We start from the raw sequence: 7,764 nt of genomic DNA, 5'->3' as shown, positions 1-7,764 counted from the left end.
TGAGGAAGTGATAAACTTTCGCACAGTGACCACACCATTTTACATTTTCACCAGCAAAGTACGATGGTTCCAATTTCTCCACATCCTCACCAACACTTGTTATTTTCTTTTTATTTTATTTTATTTATTTATTTATTTATTTTTTCCTTTTTGTCTTTTCTCGTGACCGGCAATGGATCGCAACCCTCAGTGTCGCGCCTTGATGGTTCCAATTTCTCCACATCCTCACCAACACTTGTTATTTTCTTTTTATTTTATTTTATTTATTTATTTATTTTTTCCTTTATGTCTTTTCTCGTGACCGGCAATGGATCGCAACCCTCAGTGTCACGCCTGTACCGGACCGGGACCGGCAACGGGATCGCAACCCTCGGTGTTGCGCCCGCACCTCGCTCAGCCAGTCAGCAGCCGGTCTGTATGTGGGATCTGAACCCTTGGCGGGAGCGCCGCCGCGCTCCCAAGCGGCGCACTGTAGCAGTGCGCCACCGGGCCGGCCCTTCTTTTTAAAAATTGTATATGGCCATCCTAATAGGTGTGGGGTGGTATCTCATTGTGGTTTTGATTTGCATTTCCTTAATGGCTAACGGTGTTGAGCATCTTTTCATGTGCTTCTTGGCCATTTCTATATTTTCATTTTTTAATCTTTTAAAATTTTTTTGGCCGCTGGCTGGTACAGGCAACAAACCCTGGACGTTAGTGTTATCAACACCTTGCTCTAACCAACTGAGCTAACCAGCCAGCCCCTGTTTGCCCTTTTTTAAATGGAGTTGTTTGTCTTTTTGTTGTTGAGTTATAGGGGCTCTTTATATATTCTTCATATTAAATCCCATCAGATATATGATCTGAAAATATTTTCTCCTATTTTGTAGGTTGTCCTTTCACTTTCTTGATAATGTCCTTTGATAAACAAAACTTTTAAATTTGTTGTTGTTGTTGTTCCCCAGGAGTTTATTTCAGCAGTTCCAGGGCTGGCTAGGGCTGTGCACATAGAAGAGATATTTCACCTCTTGCTGGTGAGATGAGGCTTGTGCTGTCATCGCAGGACAGGTGGGGGCAGCAGGGACTTGATGGTGGACTGGTGGAACTAACCACTGGCCCACAGCTCTTGTTGGTGCAATCTCTTCCACCTTCATGATCTGGATGGTGAGGACCAGGCACCCTGTCACTGGGCAGCAGTGCCCACAAGGTCAGACCTCCACGTTCCCTGCACAGGTTGAGGATGCTGCTTTGGGAGGTAGAGGTAGCGCAGCCAGATACCCAAATTCTTCACCCGAGGGGGTAGGGGGAGCAATTCTCCAACACCTGCCCGCAGGAGACAGTCTCCCCTAAGGACTTCTTCATCTTCTTCAGCTGAGCTACTAAGTACCAGAGGAGCAAAGATTCACATGGAATAGAGGGTTGGTGGGCAGCTTTTGGGATTGGACAGGCAGAGCCCGGCCACCTTGTACATTCTGAGAGTGCTTAATGGCCTCTCTTGGCACTCACAGCTACCTACAAAGGCCAAAATTTTTTAATTTTAATGTTGCTCGTGTCATATCTAAGAATCCATTGCTAAATCCAAGGTCATGAAGATTTACCCCTATATTTCTTCTAAGAATTTTATGGTTTTAGCTCATATTTAGATTTTTTAATCCATTTTAAGTTAATTTTTGTATACGACGTTCAGGAGGGGCCAACTTAATATGGCACTCCAACTGTCCTGATACCATTTGTTGAAAAGACTAGTCTTTCCCCTTTGAATGGATTTGGCACCCTTTTTGAAAGTCAATTGACCATAGATAATTGGGTTTATTTCTGGACTCTCAATTCTATTCTGTCGGTCTATACCAATGTCTATCCTTATGCCAGTACCACACTGTTTTGATTACTATTTGTTTGTTTGTTTGTTTTGTTTTGGCAGCTGGCCAGCACAGGGATCAAACACTGGACCTTGGTGTTATCACCACCACATCCTAATCAACTGAGCTAACCAGCCAGCCCTGTAGTAAGTTTTGAAATCAGGAAGTGTGAGTCCTCCAACTTTGCTCTTTTTTCAAGATCATTTTGGCTATTTAGGGCCCATTGCAATTCCATATGAATTTGAGGATTAACTTTTCCATTTCTTCAAAAAAGGTTGTTGGAATTTTGATAGGGATTGTATTCAATCTGTAGATCACTTTAGGTAGTTTTAACATCTTAACAATATAGTCCATGAACACAGGATGTCTTTCCATTTATTTAGGCCATCTGTAATTTCTTTCAGCAATGTTTTGTAGTTTTCAGCTTATAATTCTTTCACCTCCTTGGTTAAATTTATTCCTGGGTATTTTATTCTTTCCAATATGTACTAGTCCATTTCTGTTGCTCATAACAAAATACTTGGAATTGGGTAATTTATAAAGAAAATGAAATTTATTGCTCACAGTTTCAGAGGCTGGGAAGTCCAAAGTCCAGAGAAAACAGCTGGTAAAGGCCTTGGTGGCAACGAAAGTGACTAGGGGTCTCACATGGCAGAAAATGGCGGAACAGAGAGAGACTAACCTCTTATATGCTCTTCTTTTAAAGCTCTCGGAACCACACCCCTGACCAGCATTAATTCATTCACTACAGCATGGTCCTACAATCTAATCACCTCTTCAAAGCCCCACCTTTCAAATATCATAATAGGATTTCCCACCCTCAACAGTAACAGTGGGAATTAAACTTCCAGCATAAGAAATTTGGGGGACACTATTCAATCAATCCACAGCACAATATATTTATAAATGGAATTGCTCTCTTAGTTTTCTTCTTGGGTTGTTCATTATTTTGGAGTGTTGATATTGTGCCCTGCAACTTTGCTGAATTTATTAGCTCTAATATATTTTTTGTGAATTCTTTGGGACTTTCTATGTATAGGATCATGTCATCTGTGAATAGAAAAAATTTTATTTCTTCCTTTCCTGTTTGGACACCTGTTTTTGTTTATCTAATTGCTCTGGCTAGAACATCCAGTACAATGTTGAACAGCAGTGGTGAAAGTGGGCATCACCGTCTTGTTCCTGATCATAGGGGGAAAGCTTTCAATCTTTCACCATTGAGTATGATGTTTGCTGTGGGACTTTCACAGATATACTTTAACATGTTAAGGAAGTTACCTTCCATTCCTAGTTTTCTTAGTGCTTTTTATTTTTAATCATGAAAGGGTTTTGGATTTTGTCAAATGCCTTTTTTATCAATTTAGATAACCAAGTGTTTTTTCCCTCTCTTTCTTTTATTAATGTGGTTATTACATTGATTAATTTTCTGATGTTGAACTTGCAGGACAGTTCTTTGGGTGGCCTTGAATTGATCCAGTTCTCCTCCCTTTCTCACTTGTAGTTCTCAAGAATAACTGTAGAACCTGCTGGGAAAGATAACAGGAAACTGGCTGGGACAGCCCAGGGTCTAAGCCAGTCTCCCCTTAGAAAGGATGTCCTTCAACGCTTTGCCCAGCATGATATAAAACTCCCAAAATATAAAACACAGAGCAGACTGCTTTCTGGGTCCCTTAACTACAGTGCAACTGGGGCAAATGCAGACAACAGTCCATCCACCCCAGGCAGCTTTGCTGAGTGTGCTTTGCCCAGCATGATATAAAACTCCCAAAATATAAAACACAGAGCAGACTGCTTTCTGGGTCCCTTAATTACAGTGCAACTGGGGCAAATGCAGACAACAGTCCATCCACCCCAGGCAGCTTTGCTGAGTGTTGGAGGACTGGCTCACCCTGAATCCTAGGCTTCTGTTGGCCTTTGCTACCTACCTTTAAAAACCTACTTCATGTAATTTATTGTGTGTGTGTCTGCCTCACTGGACTCAGGCAAGTAGTAAAAGTGTAGCCCAAGATGCAGTGGGCTGAACTGGTAACCAATGCACAGTGGACCTGCTTTGCAGAATTGCCCTTGCATTTATGGATGAATTCCACTTGGCCATGATGTAAAATCTTATTAATATGCTGTTGGATTTGGTTTGCTAGTATTTTATTGAGGAATTTTTCATTTATATTCATAAGAGATATTGGCCTAATTTCTTTTCTTGTGATGTCCTTATTTTGCTTTAGTATTAGGGTAATGAGGGCTTCATAGAATGAGGTAGGAAGGGTTCCCTCTCTCCAAGTTGTTCGAAAAGGTTAAGAAGGCTTGGTGTTAATTCTTCTTTAAACGTTTGGTAGAATTCATCAAGAAAGCCATCTATTCCTGGACTTTTCTTTTTTTTTCCTTTTTGTCTTTTTTACTGACCGGTAACAGGATCGCAACCCTCAGTGTTGCGCCCGCACCGCGCTCAGCCAGTGAGCGGGAACCGGTCTCCACATGGGATCCAAACCCTTGGCGGGAGCGCCGCTGCGCTCCCAAGCAGCGCGCTCTCCAGTGCGCCACTGGGCCGGCCCTGGACTTTTCTTTATTGTGTCACTTTATGTAACTTTTGTTTTATTTACATTATCTAATTTGTTGGCATGCAATTGTTCATAGTATTCTCTTATCATCCTTTTTATTTCTGTAAGGTTGGTAATGCCTCCACTTTCATTTCTGATTTTAGTTATTTATGTCTTCTCTCTTTTTTCTTTACTAGTCTAGCTAAAGACTTGTCAACTTTTCAAAGAACCAACTTTTGCTGTCATTAACTCTTGTTTTTCTATTCTCTATTTTATTTATCTTTTTTCAAAAGAAAATACAATTTTATTAAAGAAAACTGATACATTGCTCACAAAAAACTGATTATATGCAATCTATTTTTTCCTTGATATTGTTACAATTTTCATTATCAATATTTTGTTCGAAAACTTTGCAGAAGTCTCCATTTATGCATGAAGAGAACAGAAGCTAGTTGGAAGTGTGGCAGGTATATTCTCATTTCACAATTTATGGTTGAAAAAGATCTAAATGAAATAACAAAATAGAATTATAGTCTGCTCTTTTCATCTTTTTTTCTCTTCCAGTTCCCTGGTTTTTCAGAGTAACTGATAATGTGAATAACTTAGTCTTCTTTTAAACATTTTCTCTTGAATTATATTCAGAAACAAACTAAATTTTTCTTAATAGCTGCCTTTAGACGTCTTTTCTTTTTTTTTTTTGGCAGCTGTCCAGTGTGGGGATCTGAACCCTCGACCTTGGTGTTATAACACCAAACTCTAACCAACCGAGCTAACCAGCCAGCCCTTAGTATGCTTTTTCATTAAAGCATGCATTCTACATTCATTCAACAAATATTTATACCAGATTGGTTCTAGGTTCTGGTTCTTGATTCTAGGTACAGAGGTGAATACAACAGACAGGCAGGATCTATTGTCATGGAGTTGACATTTTAGGGTAAACAAAAAAGGCAGCAATTGGTGGTTTGAAGTCTACAAAACAGGGTACACAAAAAGCAGTGGCTTTTGTTTTTAATTTTTAATTTTGTTAAATAAGTAACACATGAAGGTACTTCAAAAAGTTCGTGGAAGGATTCATATTATCTCTCAATTCTATTTTTCCACTACCTTTTTGAAGTACCCTCATATTTATATGGCTCAAAAATCAAAAGTATATTTAGGGCTGACTGGTTAGCTCAGTTGGTTAGACTGTGGTGCTGATAACACCAAGGTCCAGGGTTCCATCCCTGTACCAGGCAGCCACAGAAAAAAAAAAAAAAAAAAAGGAAAGAAAGAAAGAAAAAGAAATCAAAAGTGTATTTAAAAGTCTTGTTTGCAAAGTCTCCCATGTCTGTGACCATCCACCTTATTCTATGCTTGCCTGCAAGGACACTCAGGTATCCCGAGGTGAGAGCAAAGGTGGAGGGAGTTCAGGGGCTTGGTAGTGGCCATTTACCAACTAGGATAGGAGTAGTTCTATATTTTAACCAGCACCACCATACTGGTGTATATGGGCTGAATATCCATGTTACCTATAAATAACCATTTATATTAGTTTCTTATATATTTTTCCAGTGTTTTTCATGCAAGTACAAACACCAAAGATAGTTTACTATGTACTCTCTTCACCCTGCTTTTTAAATTTAACAATATATCTTTGAAATCTTCCCATATCAGTTCATAGAGAACGTCCTCACTTTCTTGCAGTTGCATAACTGCATTGTGTGGTTTTGGTGGGGATAGCTCATCTGTGTTCCATGTGGTGTTGGCTAGGGCAGCTCCACTGGAACTGGAAGATCCAAGATGGCTTCATCTGAATGCCGGTCCAATCGGGTGGGCTGGACCTCATGCCAGCTGGGTTCCAAGAGAAATAAAAATAAAAGCTGCAAGTTCTCTTATGGCCTGCGCCCCAGAAGTCATACAGCTTCTCTTCCACTGCATTGAATTATGGAGCAATCCACAGGCCATTCCAAGATTCAAGTGGGGGAAATAGACTCCACTTTGCAATGGGAGGAGTAGTACGTGTTTACACAGGTTAGAGGAATTGTTGGCAGCAGTCTTAGCAGACAATCTACCACAACAGGGTCTAATCATGGTTCACATGTCTTATTTGGTACATGCATCTGTGGGGTTTTTTTTTTGTTTGTTTGCTTTTTTTTTTAAAGATAACCAGTAAGGGGATCTCAACCCTTGTCTTGGTGTTGTCAGCACCAACATGTGCAGGGAGCTGTGAAGGCAATGGAGAGATGACTTGGGGGCTTGGCAGGATCCAGAATATGAGAGGTCTTGTCTGTGCTAAAAGCTTGTAGGGAGCTATTGAAGAAAAGGCACGGTAGCACCCAGGTGTAGCAGTGTGGACCAACATTTAGAGCAAGGCAAGGCTTTAAGGTAAGGAGAATGGTTGGGAGGTTGCCTCAGTATCCCACAGATGAGAAGACAAAGGTCTCACTGATGGGGCTGGCTGTCAGGATGGAAAGAATCCCCTAGAAATATTTAGGAGGTAGAGCCAATAGGACTTAGTGACTACTGAATGCAAGAGGTGACTACTGAATATGGAGGGACAGCAAAGATCAAGGATATTCTTATTTTTTTGGCTTAGATAACTGGAGGAGGGACAGTAGCATCATTTATTGAGAAAGAATATACAAGAAGGAGGGTGAAAAGATTGTTTCTGAAGGCTGTGGGGAATATGGTTAACTCAACTTGTGTTGTGTTTGAGATGCAGATGAGACACCAGACGGAGGTGTCCAATTGTCAGCTAGACTTAGAAACCTGGAAACTAGGAGAGAAGATAGTGCTAAAGATAAAGATCTAGAAGTGATGACGGAAGCTTTGGAGATGGCCAGAAGAGAGAGTGTGGAGTAGACAGTAAACCAACATTTACATTATTTTGTAATGTCATTCAGAAAAATTATCTGTTCTCCCTGCTGGATTATAAATTATAACATTTTTATCTTTAAGTCCCTATTTTCTACGGTAGTATCTTGAACATGATAAGAGCTCAGAAAGTGGGAACAAATGAATCAATAATGAATTAAATTTGGTCATTGTAAAAGGGAAGTCTGTAACTATAGCTAGAAAAATATATCCTCTTCATGATTTCAAGAAGAGGCACAGGTTAAGAGAGAATCAGGAAAGATAGAACTGTAGGCTTCACGATAAAGAAAACTCAGACAAGGAGGTCACCCATCTGAGCCTGAGTGGCATTTCCAATGCCCTGAAACGTCAGAGCACCAGAGAGGACCAGAGGAGTCCAGGGCTGATGCTCTTGGGGCCACCTGAAATAGAGTACCCTCCCCGATATCCTCATTTCTCATTGCCAGGTAGTTACAGCTCTGTCCCCTAGCTATTGTTCCTTGTCTTTCTCTAACCTTATTTAGAGATCTATTAAGAATGTAAATTTTTTAGGTTTTCTA

The sequence above is a fragment of the Galeopterus variegatus genome, unplaced genomic scaffold (genome assembly GCF_000696425.1).
Source record: "Galeopterus variegatus unplaced genomic scaffold, G_variegatus-3.0.2 Scaffold7382, whole genome shotgun sequence".
In the NCBI taxonomy this organism is placed as follows: Eukaryota; Metazoa; Chordata; class Mammalia; order Dermoptera; family Cynocephalidae; genus Galeopterus; species Galeopterus variegatus.
Note: the sequence above shows the minus strand (reverse complement) of the source record.